Genomic DNA, 19,007 nt, shown 5'->3' with positions numbered 1-19,007 from the left:
GTGGGCAAGTTGTATGCCATGTCAGACAGGGAAATGCAGGAGTTGCGAGGGTTCATTGACAAGAACCTGAAGAGAGGCTTCATCAGAGAGTCCAAAGCAGCAGGGGGGAGCCCAGTGTTCTTTGTGGACAAAAAAAATGCGGACAAGCTGAGACTTGTATGTGATTTTAGGCGGCTGAATGCAGTGACTGAACCGGTGGCGTTCCCTATGCCCAGAATTGATATTTTGACCAGGGTGAGGAAGGGAAAGATTTTCACAAAGCTGGATCTAAGGGGGGCGTACAACCTGATACGCATAAGGAAAGGGGATGAATGGAAAACCACCATGTTTACCCCTTTGGGGGCGTTTGAATACCTCGTTATGCCATTTGGATTACAAGCAGGCTCAGCGTGTTTTCAATCTTTTATGAACCACGTGCTGGGCCCTTTGCTCTACAAGAATTGCGTTGCCTTTCTAGATGATGTGTTGGTGTATTCTGAGAATGAGGAGCAACATGTGAGAGACGTCAGAGAAGTGTTGAGCAGACTGCAAGCCAACAGGCTGTGGGTCAAACTGGAGAAGTGTCGGTTCCATACCAAGGAGGTGGAATTCCTGGGGTACCGCCTGTCAGACAAGGGATTGGCCATGGATCCCGGCAAGGTACAGGCAGTGCTGGAATGGAAAACACCCAAAACCAAGAAGGATGTGCAGAGGTTCCTAGGGTTTGGAAACTTTTATCGTAAGTTCATCCGCAACTTCGCCCATCTGACGGCGCCCATCACTGACTGTCTCAGCAGTAAAAAGAAGTTTGTATGGACGGCGGAGGCGGAGCGAGCGTTTGAGGAACTGAAAAGGGCCTTCGCCTCTGAAGAACAACTTCTGCATGTGGATTTACGAAAGAAGCTAAGGGTTGAAACAGACGCATCTGACAGAGCCATAGGGGCGGTGCTTCTTCTGCAGCCGGGGAAGGAGGAGTCAGAGTGGCGTCCGTGTGCCTTCTTCTCGCGGAAGCTGAACAAATCCGAGAGGAACTACACGGTGTACGACCGAGAACTGCTTGCTATTCATGAGGCGTTCCGGAGATGGAGGCATCTGCTAGTTGGTGCACAACATAAAGTGCAAGTGTGCACGGACCATAAAAATCTAGAGTACTGGAGAACGGCGCGAGTGCTCAACCAAAGGCAGTTGAGATGGGCCCAAGAGTTCTCCAAATTTAACTTTGAGATTTGTTATGTGCCAGGCCCAGAGAATGTTAGGGCGGACGCTCTCTCACGCAAACCTGAATATTTGGAGGGGGAGGGAGCACCCGAAGAAACCCATATCATTCCAGAGGACCGCTGGGTGTGTGGGGCGACTTTGGTGGGGCAAAGGGAATTGGTAGAGGGTACGGTGCAGGATGCATACGCCCAGGGGAAACTCAGGGATCTCAGAGGGGAGGAAGACAAATCCGGTGGTTTTGAGGAGAGAAATGGGGCATTGTATTATAAGGGAGCGTTATATATACCTGAAGGGGAATTGAGGGAGAAGGTACTCAAGCAGCTGCATGATAGCCCCACAGCAGGGCACTTTGGGCAACACAAAACCATGTGGCTGGTTACCAGGGAATTTTGGTGGCCCAAGGTCAGGGAAGATGTGCGGGAGTATGTGAGAGGGTGTGAACAATGCCAAAGAGCCAAGGGGGAGAGGCGGGCGCCGGCTGGTTTATTAGAACCACTGCCCACACCTGAAAGACCGTGGGAAGCAGTGGCAATAGATTTCATGACTGATCTGCCAAGGTCTAGAGGGAAAACAGCCATCATGGTTGTAGTAGACCTGTTAACTAAAATGGCCCACTTCATAGCCTGCTCACATGCGGTTACAGCAGAAGAAACCGCCAAATTGTTTGTAGAGAATGTGTTTAGGTTGCATGGCGCCCCCTTGAGGGTGGTTTCAGACCGAGGGAAACAATTTACTTCCAGGTTCTGGAGGAAGCTCATGAGCTTACTGCATGTAGAGGTTAATTTCTCGACGGCCCGTCATCCTGAAACCAACGGGCAGGCGGAAAGAGCAAATGGGGTTCTCCAACAATATTTGAGGTGTTATGTTAATGACAGAGAGAATGATTGGGTGGAGAAGTTGGCGTTGGCAGAATTTGCCTACAACAATGCAGAGAACGTGTCCACGGGGATGAGCCCCTTTTTGGCTAATCACGGGTGCCATCCCAGAGCCTTCCCAGGGGGGGAGGGGGAGAACTGGAGCGTTCCAGCTGCAGAACAGTTCGTGGAAGAAATGGAAGCGATCCATCGCCAGCTCCAACTCAATTTAAACAGGGCTAAGGAGGAATATAAGAGGCAGGCAGACAAAAACAGAAGGGAAGGTGAAAGCATCAGGGTGGGGGACCAGGTGTGGCTGTCAACCCAAGGGTTGCCATTCAAAGGAGGTTGTAAGAAATTAAGACCCAAAAGGCTGGGTCCGTTTGAAGTCATACAGCAGGTCAATCCAGTGGCTTTCAGGCTCCGGTTACCGAACCACATGAAGTTGCACCCAGTTTTTCACAGGTCGTTGCTGTCACCGTATAGAGGAGACAGTGAGGGGAGGGTCACTAGGGGACCAGCAATGGAGGAGAAGGAACACAGCTACCATGTAGCGGAGATCCTCGATTCCAGGTGGAAGGGAGATCAAGTAGAGTATTTGGTAATGTGGGAAGGGGAACCGGAGTCGGAAAACACCTGGGTTAGGGCAGAGGATGTCAATGACGAGGTTTTAATAGAGACTTTTCATCAGAGGTTCCCACGTAAACCTCAGCCTGTAGCGAGGTTCCGAAGGGAATACTTTGCCACCACCGACGAGGAAGAGGAGTTGGAGGGGTTCCCAGATTCTGAAGAGGAGGAGGATTCAGCTGGCCAGGACGACGATCGATGGAGAGAATTGTTCGAGACGTCAGAAGATGAGGAAGATTCGTTTCGGGGTTTTAGCCCTTCACCTCCCAGGGGGGAGGAATTGGGAGGGGGTGAGGGGGGCCCTGGAGGGGAGGTGGATGTCAGGGAACTGCCATCAGAGCATCAGGTGGTGGAGGGACTCAGGCAGGATGAAAGAGACTCAACTGCTGAAGCAGGGACCAGCAGGGGGAGGAGTGGGTCTCTGAGGGAATGCGAGCAGGAGGGAGGGCTCAGGGAGGCTTCCAGCGAGAACAGTGGGGAGGTATCGGAGTCTCCCATAGGGAGACCCACACCTCGCAGGAAACTGTCACGCCGTGAGTCCAGGAGACGCGTTTCCGTTAAGGAACTTCTTTGCTGGAAACGCTTCCGCAGACAGCCACTGTCGGACTCTACTAGTGACTAGAGCAGACATGTCTGAGGAGCTCCGTCACACACGGAGGTTTGTGGGGTCGCACAAACTCTGAGGGAGCACGTTTTCACGCACAAGCAGCTAATCAAACCCTCACAGGTAATGACCCTGTTGTCCTATTAGATTTATATGGATTTATACAGTGGTACCTCGGGTTACATACGCTTCAGGTTACAGATTCCTCTAGCCCAGAAATAGTGCTTCAGGTTAAGAACTTTGCTTCAGGATGAGAACAGAAATGCTCCGGCGGCGCAGCGAGAAGCCCCATTAGCTAAAGGGGTGCTTCAGGTTAAGAACAGTTCAGGTTAAGAACGGACCTCCGGAACGATTTAAGTACTTAACCCGAGGTACCACTGTACTGGCCAAATTTGACAGCTGAGTGGGGCAACCCACCCGTCAATCACTGACCTCATTACAACATCACATAATTGGCAGGTGGGTTGTCCCACCCACCTGCTGAAATCCCTTACTGTCAGGTACTGAGGAACCATAGCACAAGGGCTCCGAGCACAGAGATGGCAGAGAGAGGAAAAAGAAGACAGCGTTTTGCAAGCACTGGCTGAAGGCAGGAGAAATCTATCTTGTAGACGATGCCTGCAAGAAAGTGAGAATTAGAACAGGGTTTCCCAAACTTGGGTCTCCAGCTGTTTTTGGAATGCAACTCATCATCCCTAGCTAGCAAGGCCCATGGTGCGGGATAATGGGAATTGTAGTCCAAAAGCAGCTGGAGACCCAAGTTTGGGATACACTGACTTAGAACCTCCCCACAGAAGCAACCCTTCCTTTCCTATTGATGCTCTGAAAGCCCCCAAAGCGCTCTGTTCCAGAAAGCCACACTGGGAAATATAGCTGCTTGGTTTACTCCAAAACTGAATTCAGCACAACACGTTAATACACATACATATATTTTACAGATTTCCATATTGGCCTTTAGCAGAGCTTCCAGGGTGGTTTACAAAAATACATAATGTATATATCTTGGTCCCAACCAGTATACATTAAGAATAACACTATCATTATTCTGCTCTCAAAAGATTTCCAGTACTTCAAAAAAAAAAAAGGTGGTAGTGCTGCAAGGCTAGCAGCCGGGCTAAGCCTGTCCATGTAAATAATCATTTTGTTGCTCCATCCCAAGCAGAGAACCTCACTGTCATCAGTCTTTCCACTACAAAAGTCTAAACCTAGCAATAGACAGAACAATGCTTTCCCCATGGAGCAAAACTACTGTTCTCCGTGCTTCGTCTGACCCTGTTTTCTCAAGCTGTTAAAGAAGACTGCGGTATTACTGTATATTTATCTACATTCCATGAACAAACCACAAAGGTAGTTCCTAGGCCAGGGGTGGCTGCCCTGTGGCCCACCAGATATTGAGGGACTACAACTCCAGTCATCCCTGTCCAGTGGCCATGCTGGCTGGGGCTGATGGGAGTTGGAGTCAAGCAGTATCTAGAGGGCCACAGGTTCCTTCATCCCTGCTCCAAACATATCAATAGAGCTGGGAAGAAAGATGGCGGACTTCTGCCTTCCTCCTCATTTTAGATCATCTCCAAGCAAGTGGAGTGCTCCAAAGCGAGTGTCCCACCCTCGTGCTTCTACGTCATGGGTAGGCAAACTAAGGCCCAGGGGCCGGATCCAGCCCAATCGCCTTCTAAATCTGGCCCGTGGACGGTCCAGGAATCAGCGTGTTTTTACATGAGTAGAATGTGTGCTTTTATTTAAAATGCATCCCTGGGTTATTTGTGAGGCGTAGGAATTCATTTTTTTTTCCTTTTCTTTTTCAAAATATAGTCCGGCCCCCCACAAGGTCTGAGGGACAGTGGACTGGCCCCCTGCTGAAAAATTTTGCTGACCCCTGTTCTACGTGTCAGCAAAAATGGTGGGAAATAGGGATGATATGTTTCTGGATAATATGTTTTGTTTTAATTTTGAATAATTTTTTTTTAAAAAAAAACTTATCTTGGGATGGAGATAAACATTCTCACCTGCTAATGGCTTCAGATTAATTTCCTGTGAAAGGCGCAGCTGCAAAGTCCGGTTGTAAAGTTGGCGACTCTCCATCTGTGTTTTTAGGCCTGTGTGTGCACGCACACAGAGAGCGAGAGCAAAGAGCAAAGTACTTTACTATACTGTTCAAAATAGCAGGAATTAAATGCAAAGGAGTGTTCTCAGCCCAACAGAGGGAGCAGACGGAGGCAGTGCTTTTAGTGCTGAGAATTAGCACACATTTCCCCAGCATGCTAACAGGTAAAACTAGGGATAATTCCATTTTCTAAAATACTGCCCCTGGAGTATATGAATAACAGGTGGATGTAAAACATGGCTAGCGTGTAAGAAATCTCTGGCAGGGAGAGGGAAGAATGATGCTTTAATGAAGGTGATTGGTGGGGGTGTTTTCTGTCGCAATTTTGCTTTTTGGGTCTGAATGCTACTGTAAAGTAAAAACTCCGTTACCAAGCCTTTCGGGGTGAAAAGCAAAACTTCAAAGTACAAGCCCAAGTTGCGAGCAAGTGCAATACCTGAAAAGAATTCCACCTGAATTTTCTCGCACGATAATTCCGCTGCAGCATGTCAAATATTCATTCCACAGTCCTACTAAAGTACAAATATTTGTTTTATCCTGTTTAAGAACTATTTAGCCCTGTTGTGGTAATGAATACTAATGTGCCTTATAAGTGATATTTATAGCCAACTCTAGATAGGCCTACAAAATATTGCTTTCTGGCAAGAATACTGTCCTGCTGCATTTCTTTTTTTAAGTTTAAAAAAGAAAACTGGGGGAGGGTATATGACTCATGCAGAAATATATATGTGCTAGGTTTCCAAGAGCTCTTAGAGCCATTTCAGCCCATTATTGTGCAGCTAACAGAACTGAAAGGAAAAGCAACAAAACGGGATATTTGGGCCAATGGCAACAGCTACCATTATTCAACAGTAGAAGCATGTGAAAAGTTAAAGAGGGTTTAAAGGGATGTTCTTTTGTTGTACTTAACACTGATAAATGACATACAAGTCAGGATAACAGGGCAGAGCTCCTGTCAGGGAGACAATGATAAACGAGAAGCCCAAGACAGAAAGGTCTACTAAACAGAAATCTGTATATGACACATTTCTCGTTGATAGACTTGTCTGCACGGACCAACTAACCCAACAAAGCTAAGATTCTCTATCCGGCCACATTCTTCGCTGAGTCCATCGTGCACAGTGACCCATCTCTTGTTGGGGTTTCCCCCCCCCCCCATTTCCTTGAGGCAAGGATGATCAATTGACCTTAATGAGGGCAGTGGTGCCAGCCTCAGAATTGTGGCTCTCTTGCAAAATATGACTGGTACCCATTTCAGGCGGGTAATCGTAAAGCAAAAAAATGAACCCCAAAGCAAGAAAGCCTTGCCGTTATTACCACTGCCCGAACAATCTCATTCCTCTTGAAAATACTGTTTGATATAAAAAGCTTTGCCTCACAGGGAGGAAAAAATAGTAATAATAAAAACCCTATTCTTTATGAGTGGGGGAAAGGCACAAGAGCTGTGATTCATGGACTAAAGCGACATAAGTCTCTTGCTCCTGAACTCGCAGCAGCCTACATCACACAAGACATCTTTATCCCCAACAAAGAGGAAAGACGAAGAGGGGAACGTGACAATGGGGAGACAGCCGCAAAAAGACGTTTCTGTCACCCGTTTATAGCAGTCAGAAAAAGAATACCCAAGAATAATCACACATAACATTGCCTTCTTAATAGATCCCTTGGTTTCTTTCTCGGTCTTCCGGTTTAACGGTGTTTGTCACTGAAGAATAAATGTTATCAGGTAATGGACATTGAAGAAGGGCATTAAAGCTGAACAGCTCTCAAGGAAGGAGACCCTAAGATGTTGAGGAAAACACGCTTTATACAGAACTAAAGGCATTCTGGTTGGGGAAGTACTTTGAAGGTCATCTTAGTCCGGGGATGTTTCACACGTTCTATTTATGATCACTGAATCATAGAATTGTAGAGTTGGAAGGGACTCCTAGGGTCATCTAGTCCAACCCCCTGAAATGCAGGAATCTCAATTAAAGAATCCATGACAGATGGCCGTCCAACCTCTGCTGCTGTTGTTGACTTGCTTGCCCCAGAACCTCAAATGTCACAGGGGAATTCTAAAGTGCACACTCCATCCATGGAGGGCGCTTTCTGTTGGCATTAGAATACCACTGAGGCCTAAAGTGGTACAGTCTAGAAGAAGAAACTTTGCCACTTGACTCTGCTGACTGCAAAAACCAGGGATGGGAAACCTGTGGCCTTACAGATAGTAGTTGCAGTCCAGCATTATCAGCTCCAGCCAAGTATGCAAATTGTCCCTAAACCACTGACACATACAAAGTATTCCAGTATACATAAAGCTACTATCGGGAGAAGGACTATAGACTTCACTAGGCAAATAAGACATACTTGCCTGCCTCCTCTTAGACTGTAACATGTTCAGCTGAAAAGAAAACACCACCTTGGAGATTTAAAGCAAACATTCTTTAGGATAATTGGGTGTGCCAGAGGTTAATTAGATAATTCACAAGAATTTGTTGTTGTTAAAATTTATACTCCAGCCTTTCCACAAGGAGCTCAGCATGGTGTGCAACATCTTTCCAACCTCACATTTGATTCTCACAACCACCCTGGCAGGTAGGTTAGGCTGAGAAAGTGTGGCCCATAGTCACCCAATGAGATTCATGTCTGAAGAGGGACTAGAGTCTCTCCCCAGTTAATCCAACACCTGTCATCACCCTGTCCTGGCTCTTTCATTTCTAAATCAGGCATGACCAAACATGGCCCTTCTGCTGTTTTGGGACTACAACTCCCATCATCCCTAGCTAACAGGACCAGTGGTCAGGGATGATGGGGATTGTAGTCCCAAAACAGCAGGAGGGCCAAGTTTGGCCATGCCTGTTCTAAATTATGTCATAATTAGGTATTTTGACATAGTTCTGAGGTCTCAGGGGGAACAGCTGAAGCTTCCTCCAAGTCAGACCATTGAGCCATTGAGCCCAGAACTGTCTACACAGAGTGGCAGCATCTCCCTGGAGTATCAGCACAGTCATTTCCCAAGCCCACCTGGCAATGCCAGGAATTGGGCCTGGGGCTTTCTCCATGCACAAGTGTGTCCCCCATTACCACCAAGCTTTGACCCCTTCCCAAAACCTTTTAGAAGAAATTGTCAGGTATTCTACACGCCGCATGGAATGAGGAGGCAGTGTGACCTGGGAGAATTCAAATAAAAATTTTCAGTCTGAAGGCGTATAGACCAGAACTCTAAATACCCTTCCATTTGGTGTAATGCGTACAACCGCTCTTACACAAAGCCCTGTTCTCAGTGTTTGTTAGGAAAATGGCTGCAAATGAAAACACCCATCCTGCGATGTGGCTGAAATTATTTGCCCCTTTCTTCCTGGCTGAGGGAGAAGTTAATAGTTTGGGAGGAGAGTGCCCAACTTGGCCTCTAGGGTAAGGTTGCCATGGGTTGAACAAAGTTTTAAAATCTCACCCCTGGTAGCAAAATTAAGAGCATAGGAATTAAGCTGCTTGTTTTCAGCAAGTCCAGCAACAAAGTAAGATGGCTTCCCCCTTTCTACCCTTAACAAAGAATCAGGCAACAACCTGGGAAGGAAGCTTAAAAAATAAGATTTACTTACTTTGCAATCGTGCATTGGTTCACAGCAATGGCAGCCATGCAGGCAAAATACCTATATTTACAGGATAACCAATTCCAGGTCCATTTGCCTAAAACTGGAGCAAGCAGAGATCTGCATCCAAAGTTGGTGAGTGAGAGAGAGAGAGAGAGAGAGAGAGAGAGAGGAACAGGAAGTGCTACATACTCCTTCCTCTTCAGGAAAGGAGGGAAATGACATCACACAGAGTCCTCTCCACCACTTGTATTTCTGTGGTCTATCAACTCTGTGGAATTAGCCCCTTCTCGTGTTAATTAGCAAGAATATGCATTTGTTAGGTTTGGCTGCTAATCTCCCACAGTGAGGGACAAGGCAGCGGGCATGGGATTGCCAGATTGGCTCAGCTGGAAACACCTGCAGGACCCAAAAATTCCCTGTCCCTGATCTAAATAATGTCTCACACCTGCACTTGCTTTTCCTCAATATAGTCCTTTCTGCAGCAAAAGCCCCAGTCCATGTGAATTTCAGTTGGACTACTGTGGAGCAAAGCTGAACTGCTGATTGCAGGCTGAATTATCCATCTCTCCCATGTGTAATATTCTGCTGTTAGGTTGCAACTTTATCAAGTTTTCCGGGCCTGGTGATTTTTATCACAAGTCTTAGGATGGAGGGGAGGGCTCAGAGCTTAGAAATGCAAGATTTGAGATAAGCCATCACATTCACAGTTTTCATTTGATGCTTTAGTTATCTTGGCGACAAATAGATATTGGGGAATGTGATTGGAATGCATCTTAAAGGTGCAGGAAAAAGGTCCACCACCCACTCCAAAACCCCAAAAGATAAAAGGAAAAATGAGCTCTTTAAAAAAAATCACAGCTTTATTTTGTGGATGTTCTTTTTCACACCATTGGCAGGTAGTGCATTGGCTCAAAATTACCTGTGTCATCTTAGCTGCCTGATAAAGAAATTGACTGTAGATTTAATGGGAAACTGCCTTGTCAGTCATGGTGTGTGTGTGTCTGTCTTGTTTCCCTCGCTGGATCCTCTTTAATGCTCTGAATCTCGCAGAAGTTTTATCATCAGAGGAAATGGAATTTCTCTCCAGCCTTTAGAATACGAAAAGTACAGCATGCTAAACGCTTGCAGCCAAAGAACCGTCTCTTTCATTTAAATCAATATATGAAATTGGGCATCTCACAGGCTCTTTTAAGGTTCACAATTCATGGTGAATGGCAAAACCATCCCTTCCGTGTAACTCTTAAAAGCACAAGAGGTGCTCAAGGTCTAGATTTAACACATTTCGGCTGCAATCCTGTACCCATTTACCTGGGAGTAGGCCCCACTGAACTCAATTAATATCATGAGCAGGCAGGTACGAGTTCCATTGTTACCATGTGGCCCTTTTTCCCCCTCTCCTGAGCTCAATGAGACTTATTCCCAGGTTAGTATGCATAGAACTGTAGCCCTAATCCCCTCACCTCCAAAGGCCACAGTCTCCAAGCCTTGTCCTCTGACCTCTTCCATTGATCTAATATATCTCACTCCATTACAGCCCCTGCCTGCCCCATTGCTTTAGCTACCCTGCTCAAAAGTTCCCATTTTCAGTGTGTGAGCTTTTCACTGGAAAGCGGAGAATGAAAATGAAGCGTAAATCAAGAAGGATATTTTAAAAAAATATATTAATCGGTAATATACTATGCAAATTAAATATGGGCTCAGTCTTTAGTCATTCCTTGGAGAGCAAAAGAAATTCTACTTTACGATTTCAGTGTTAACATTCACATCAAATTAGAAAATTGGAGCTTTTCACCGGAACCGGCTACAGCATTCCTAAAAGCAAGTATAAAGAAGAAATTAATATTTTACATTGCAATTTGGTGCATATTCATCTGGGAGAAGACCTGCTCACTAAAGAGTACAATTTGCCTTTATACAATTTAATTTAATGAACTGGCGTTTGAAACATTTCTTAATCCAAGCTCAGCCTTAACTAGCTGTGATAAATAGAAACCTGTGCATACAGGTTTAGAGCTTTGGTTTGGAGGAAATAATGGCCACTGAAGGGGGAAATCAAGCAAGACAATTTATAGTGGTAATAATAATAATAATAATAATCAAACATTAATTCTAATCTGACATACCGATTGTAAATATTTGCACTGGTGTGTTTGCCTGCAGCACTGGAATAATGTATGGTTGGGGATGCAATGGTATTATAGCATTTGGCACAACCCATTCATAGGCGAGGGACTGTCACTCAGTAGCTGGGCACAAGCTTTGCATATAGAATGTCTTGGGTTCAGTGGTGCCCATTGGGTCTGATAGGGTGGAATGCAGGGAGCCCAGCAGCAGGTGGCGCCAGAGCCAATGCCAGACATTCTAACTTTGTCCCCATAATGTACTCAGTTCTACAGGGGCAACACTGAGGCTATGGAGGAGGAAGCTGGCATCCAATGCATCCCTCTGCACTGGATGGAAGTAAGAAGGCAGGCAGGTGGGGGCAACTGTGGTTGGTGGGGCAGTTCCCCATTCACCCCAATGGACCAGACTCCACTATTTGTAGCAGGTGGTGTGAAAGACCTTTCTCTGTCCGGCAGCTGCTGCTGCTGCCAGTCAGAGTAGACTATACAGGGGCCAGATGGACAAACTAGTTGACCTAGCAGAAGGCAGCTTCCCACTTTAAATTTATACCAGCACAGCAAGTGATGTCCTTGGTAGATACTGAAGCACTTCAGCAAATGAGGTTATTGTTGTTTAGTCGTTTAGTCGTCTCCGACTCTTCGTGACCCCATGGACCAGACCACGCCAGGCACAAATGAGGTTATGATCCAGCTAACGTTAGTAGGAACGGAGGCTGCAATCCTAATGCTGCTTAAACTGGGAGTGAGCGCTGTTGAAGTCAAGAGGACTTTTCCCTCTGGCATTAGACATCCTTCTGGTGGTCCACCTGCCCCCTAGGAGCCAAAGCAGCCACAGGTTGGTTCCCAGGTGCCAAGAGGAAGTAAGGAGGCACTGCAAAAAACCACCCCACCCATTTCATGGGAGGAAAACGCATCTCCTCCTATTTGTCTGCTCAAAATCACCTCTTCCAGCCTCCTGCTGTATGGGGGAAATACACATTTCTCTCTGTTGAAAGGCGAACAGGTTAGGAAGGACATTTTTTAAACAACAACCTAGAGAAAAGTCAACATCTGTATACAATCCAAGAAACCTTAATTACCAAGGAAGGGGGCGATAATGGAGTGTTTCAACACCTCTCCTGTACTCTACCCCTACTTCAAAATGGTAGGGGGTACGTCCCTGTCACCTGTAAAGTTGAAATTTGGTACACATTTTATTCGAGCCCCCTTGTTTACTAGAAAAATCTGAAAATAAGACATTTTAATATCTATCAATTGAAGCTGACAGCTAGAGGACACCACACTAGCAAGGAAGTTGCCAAGACCACATATGGAGTGAAAATTTGGGCTGAGGTAGTTCTGTTGTTCCTTGAGAAAGTCTTGGAGAGATTTCCCTTAGCAGCCAAGCACGCATATCCACAAATGCGAGCTGAATTTACTAGTATTTTATATTTATCTTCAGGTTTCCACATTTGGCTGGCTATCATATTTTAAAAAGAAAAGGGCTGGAGTCCTTGTCACAGGAATCCTTCTCTCCAGGGTGAAGAAAATTACTTTTTTGCCATATAGGATTGATGAAGATTTGGTGGGTGCATTCCGCTGTGTGGAAGAAACAACTACACAATTTACAACTTGATATATTCCTTTGTTATTGGTATATGGAGAAAGAGAAAAGGAAATGTACATCAGCAAGAAATACAGCTTCATTATCAAAAGATGACTTGTTTGCCAAAATAATATTCTACCTCTCTGAAATACTGTCACTTTAAGTGCTGGTTCTTAACTGAGTTGGGACTTTGGTTTCCAATGTGTGGGCACTTGGAATTAAAATGTGCCAAGCTTCACATGCAAAAACGAATTGCGAGTGTCCCTGAGTATAAGCAGAGTTATTTTCCCAATGATTTTTTTTAAATATAGACCAAGGTGGGAAATGGCCCTGAAGATGTGCAGAGTGTCTTTTCTTTGAGAAGGGAATGATTATTTGCCTACCCAGAAACTATTTGGATATGCTGCAGGTATTCTTTTCATTGAAGAAGAGTTTGGATTTGATATCCCGCCTTTCACTCCCTTTTTAAGGAGTCTCAAAGCGGCTAACAATCTCCTTTCCCTTCCTCCCCCACAACAAACACTCTGTGAGGTGAGTGGGGCTGAGAGACTTCAGAGAAGTGTGACTAGCCCAAGGTCACCCAGCAGCTGCATGTGGAGGAGCGGAGACGCGAACCCGGTTCACCAGATTACGAGACTACCGCTCTTAACCACTACACCACACTGGCTCTCAAAGGAAGGGTGAGCATCAGTTTCTCCTCTGGAGTGGCTGGCATGTTCAGGGGGGAGGAGCACACACATGGTCTGGCTGAATGCATTGTCCAAAAGTAGATCACCCAAAATGTTAAAATGACTTGGCTGGGTTTTTTATTTTTTTTTGGGGGGGGGAGAAGATTTTCATCCTCTAGTTCCAACAGTCAATCAATAGAGTGAAACCCAAGCTGATAAAATTCTGACCATTTGGTAACCCTGTCTAGAATATAAGAACGAATGAGAGAACGGCCTCTCTGGGCATGTTTAATTTGCTTTCTCCTTACCAGTGAGAAATTGCAATCCCAGCTCCCCAAACCATGCCCCGACACACATCTAGGATCAGTCAGGGACTGGTTTTGAGGTCAAGCACTGCAGCTTCCATACAGAGGCCGAGCAATTTATTTGAATTTATCCCATCCCATCCCATGACCTCAGAGCAGGTAGGGATATTAAAGTGAAAATCATGCAGCCCATAATACAATGCCCATTAAACTACTAAAATGCAATTAAACTTGCCCCCCATTAAAACGGGGCTAATGCTTTAAAAATTATGAGAAACAATCCAATTTCCTTGCATTGCCTTGCAAATGTCATAAAACGAGGCTGGGGGCCTTAGCAATATACAGGACGCATAAACCGCTCTGTTACCCTTTGTTCCTGCCTCCCTATGTATATTCAGCTAATAACCAAGGCTGTGCTATATTCTCCGCTTTTAAGCAGAACTGACGGATTTGCTGTCTCCCATTCCGCCACGGGTGCATTGAAGGCAGCTGATTTTCTCTCCCTTTCCGTAGTAAATATGTCCCTCCAGTGGCCTCTTCAGAAACCGCATCATGAAATTGTTGCTTCTGGTATTTGGGAAGGAAATGCACTGTGGAAATTTTCGTGGAAAACTGTAGAGTTTGGAGCTGTTGCCGTTGGTTTGTTAGTTGTTAAATACGGCCTTATAAAGATCAAAGAAGAGTGAACCTCCTGTTCAGAAGATGACATTCTGAAGGATAGCACTGAGGAAAAGTATAGCCTTGGGATTTCATGAACACACACACACACACACACACACACACACACACACCTTGTGGCACTTTTAAATGCAAATTTATGGCAGTGCAAGCTTTCCTGAAACTAAGCCCACCATGTCCAATACATGAAGTGCAGCCCTGGTTTACACATTTGTGGGGAACATAAGAAGAGCCAACAGCCTTCTCCCCACTAGAGTAAAATGCAGATGTGGCCTCTTGGTTTACTCCTCCAATCAGTGCCAGCCTCCAATTGATGCTGCCTGGCTGCCATTTTAAATTTCCCACAATGCCCTACAGTGCCTCTCGCTCCCAGGGCATTGTGGGAAATTCAGCAGCTGAGTTGGACTCTTGCAGGTAGACGTGGAAGTTGGAGTGGAGCAGGTAGGTCAGGCTTACCTAGTTCTTTATAGGATGGAGAAATGAGAAAATCAGGAGGAGAGAGAAACCACAATGGACAGGTCTGCCCATCCCATATGTTTAGCTTCTAGGGAGAAGTATCTAGACATGGTTGCTTCAGTCACAGATTGGGAATTGGGGGTGGGCTCCTGTGAGCTAAAGGGGGAACAAAACCTCAAAGTGCTGAATTACTAGAACTTAAAGATGGGAGGGAATTGTTCATTTTCATGAGAAAAGCAGCAAACGAGGCTGTTTCGCCCCCTGTCCCGATGGTGGCACCCCCATGCAACACTAGAGCCTTTTAAGAATGGCAGCTATAGACGAAAGGATTTCAAGACTTAATCACAATTTGACTAGTCTTGAGGATGTAACTGGAACTCTTAAGTGTTCAAGTGGCTTCATGTTCCTTGACAAAAGATTTTCTTTCTGTTCATAATCAAGGGCCATTAGCTTGATTGGTCTCCCATTGACTTCCATAGGAGTTACGTTAGGCTAAATATGAACCAATTAGTGTCTAGCTGTAATTAATAAGAAACTTGAAAGGAGCCAGTGTGAGAAGCTGTGATCCTAAGCAGGTTTGCTCAGACTAAGTCTCACTGAGTTCAATGGGTCTTGCTCAGGATTCCTTTGTGGACGATATGCCCACAAAGAAATGCTTTGTGAAGCATTGCAACAAGAAGCCCTGTAAGGGTGAAGGTTGCAGGCTCTTAGCACAAGCCATGGTCCCATCTGGAACACCTTGTATTAAGGATTGCAAAAATATGTATTCTTTTCTTCTTTCAATCTTTTCCACAGCTGGAAATGAATGAGGGGAGCAGAAAGCCTTTCAAGGCACTGTAACAAGCACGTGTTGTGATAGGAGATCACCTAATCCACTTCTTGCCTGAGTGGGCTCTCCAATTTCTGCCTCAGAGCTGACAATTCCCTTTGGTTTTATGGAAGGAAGGTTCTTGTTCTTTTTTTTATTTGCTGAATTTGTCTCCGGGGAAATCTCAGAGGATCAGCTTCTTGCCATGAGAAATAACTTTCCCCCCCATACTTTTTTCCTCATTTAGATAAGCTTCACAATTCCATTAAATGTTGCTTTTGTTAAGGTTCCTCTGCTCTGGACTCTGGACTCTGAAGTATTAGGCGCATCTTAACAGCATGATTGAGTTGGGCCAACCTCCCCTATGCTAGGCTTCAACTGACAGGCAAGCAACAGAAATAGGTCTTCAAGCTGCTTTTGTAGGAGTTGGTGCAGGAGCGGCATTTTGGCTCAAGACCCGACTGTGGATATAATAATAATAATAATAATAATAATAATAATAATAATAATAATTTATTATTTATACCCCACCCATCTGGCTGGGTTTCCCCAGCCACTCTGGGCGGCTTCTAACAGAATATTAAAATACAACAATCTATTAAACATTAAAAGCTTCCCTAAACAGGGCCGCCTTCAGATGTCTTCTTAAAGTCTGTTAGTTGCTTTCCTCTTTGACATCTGGTGGGAGGGCGTTCCACAGGGTGGTTGCCACCACCGAGAAGGCCCTCTGACTGGTTCCCTGTAACTTGGCTTCTCGTAGCGAGGGAACCGCCAGAAGGCCCTCTGCGCTGGACCTCAGTGTCCGGGCAGAACGATGGAGGTGGAGACGCTCCTTCTGCTATACTGAACTATACTGATATAGACTCTATTCCACTTGGAGTAGAAATGGCGGAAACAAAACTGTTTCCTGCTCTTCTCCATATGATATCTCCCCTTTACAGGGTGGGGGGAAAGATTCTGATCTGGATCATTAAAATATTAAATGAGAAACTGGAAGCAGGAGGCAGGAGGCATCTTCCTGCTTTTTGCTCACATCCTCAACGTTCCTCATTGCTGCCTCCCTACTCCTGTTGCTTAAGAGGCAGGCACCTCAGTCTGTCTCACAGTAGGACCGGCCCATCTATTTGCAAGAGCAGTCAGTAAGGCAATTCACTGGAGCTTTACTGCATATTGACTATGCTCCAAAACATTTTGTGAATGACCCCATGAAGCAGACCAAGGTAGAAGAAGAGGAGGAGTTTGGATTTGATACCCTGCTTTATCACTACCCTAAGGAGTCTCAAAGTGGCTAACGTTCTCCTTTCCCTTCCTCCCCCCCAACAAAGACTCTGTGAGGTGAGTGGGGCTGAGAGACTTCAGAGAAGTGTGACTGGCCCAAGGTCACCCAGCAGCTGCATGTGGAGGAGCGGAGACGCGAACCCGGTTCCCCAGATTACGAGACTACCGCTCTTAACCACTACACCACACTGGCTCCCAGGTACGTGTGAATGAGGCTCGGTCACATTCAGCGGCGCAAGCACAAGACTACAGTTACCTGCAGCAACAGAAGGAGACAAGATCAATTGTGCTCCCCTGACATGGGTAGGATATTGTTATTAGAGACAAAAATATTAGGAGGAGCAAACAGAGGCTAAACCACGGCACCATGTGGTGTTTGAAGTGAGGTAGGAAGTCAAGTATGAAATTCTATTTTTATGTGGGCAAAATCCCTCGTTTTTTTAATATCTGGCTCCTGCTTCTAGCTGATGCAGCTTATCATCCTGAAAGTAAATGTGATTTCATTGAGCGGCAGCCGGTATCTCACAATCGGGGGGGTGGGGGTGTTGTACTTTGCAATGTTAATCGACAAAGGAAGAGAATGTGGCCATTTAGTGCAGTCAAGAAATTGAATTTTTAATCATTCTGTTTAATTCTGATTTTTAAGTGGGTTCTCTTTTTCCTTATAGGCCGGTTGCTGAACAGCTTGGTAGGTTTCTGGATGAAACATCGGCTCTGGATCCATTCCAGTCCGGCTTCCGCGCTGGTCATGGGACCGAGACGGCTCTGGTCGCCCTAACAGATGATCTTCGTAGACAGCTGGATCGAGGCGGGTCGGGGCTGCTGATTCTTCTAGATCTGTCAGCAGCTTTCGACATGGTTGATCACGAACTTCTGGACCACCGCCTCGCCGACGTGGGGATCCAGGGCACAGTCCTTCAATGGCTGCGCTCGTTTCTCTCTGGTCGGGGACAGAGGGTGGCGCTTGGGGGGGAACTGTCATCCCGCCACTCCTTGGTGTGTGGAGTGCCTCAGGGTGCGATTCTCTCCCCGATGCTTTTTAACATCTTTATGCGCCCCCTCGCCCAGCTTGTCCGGAGTTTTGGGCTGGGCTGCCATCAGTATGCTGATGACACCCAACTCTATCTGTTGATGGATGGCCATCCTGACTCGGCCCCAGACATACTGATCAGATGCTTGGAAGCTGTGGCTGGATGGTTACGTGGGAGCCGGTTGAAGTTAAATCCTTCGAAGACAGAGGTCCTCTGGCTGGGACGGGACGATATGGGATTGAGGGGGCAACTCCCATCTCTTGCGGGGGTGCAATTAGTGCCAGCACCGTCCGTTAAGAGTTTGGGTGTAATCTTCGATACCTCCCTCTCCATGGAGGCGCAGATTGCAGCTATAACAAAGGCGGCATTTTTTCATCTCCGCCAAGCTAAGCAGTTGGCTCCTTACCTCTCTCGCCCTGACCTAGCCACTGTGATCCACGCGACGGTCACCTCCAGACTGGATTATTGTAACTCGCTCTACGTGGGGCTGCCCTTGAGACTGACCCAGAAACTCCAGAGGGTGCAGAATGCCGCAGCGAGACTCCTTACGGGGTCTTCGCTGCGGGATCACATTCATCCGGTGCTATACCAGCTGCACTGGCTCCCGGTGGAGTACAGGATCAGGTTTAAGGTGCTGGTTTTAACCTTCAAAGCCCTACACGGCCTAGGACCCTCGTATCTACGGGACCGCCTCTCCTGGTATGCCCCACAGAGGAACTTACGGTCCTCAAATAAAAACATCTTGAAGGTCCCAGGCCACAGAGAGGTTAGGCTGGCCTCAACTAGAGCCAGGGCTTTTTCGGCTGCGGCTCCAACCTGGTGGAACGCTCTGTCACAAGAGACAAGGGCCCTGCAGGACTTGACATCTTTCCGCAGGGCCTGCAAGACAGAGCTGTTCCACCAAGCCTTTGGTTAGGGCACAGCCTGACTCCCTCCTTTGGCAATCTTTACAATACTTTAGTTTACGGTTGCCATCAATTTTGATTTTAATTAATTTTTATGATGTTTTTATAATGTTGCACTGTTTTAGTGTTGTTAGCCGCCCTGAGCCCGGCTTCGGCTGGGGAGGGCGGGATATAAATAAAATTTATTATTATTATTATTATTATTA

General features: G+C 46.2%; 1 protein-coding gene across 1 annotated transcript in view; it reads left to right on the top strand.

The window, feature by feature from the left end:
* The first annotated feature begins 281 nt into the window (after positions 1–281).
* LMBR1 (limb development membrane protein 1) overlaps positions 282–19,007 on the top strand; it is a 327,116-nt gene continuing 308,390 nt past the window's right edge. The window contains exon 1 of the mRNA XM_083467065.1: positions 282–3,405. The gene's annotated coding sequence lies outside the window, so the exon portion shown is untranslated. The remainder of the gene's footprint in view (positions 3,406–19,007) is intronic.

The sequence above is a fragment of the Podarcis liolepis genome (genome assembly GCF_965112155.1).
Source record: "Podarcis liolepis genome assembly, chromosome: 12".
NCBI classification, from domain to species: Eukaryota; Metazoa; Chordata; class Lepidosauria; order Squamata; family Lacertidae; genus Podarcis; species Podarcis liolepis.
Note: the sequence above shows the minus strand (reverse complement) of the source record. Positions and strands in the feature narration are given on the sequence as shown.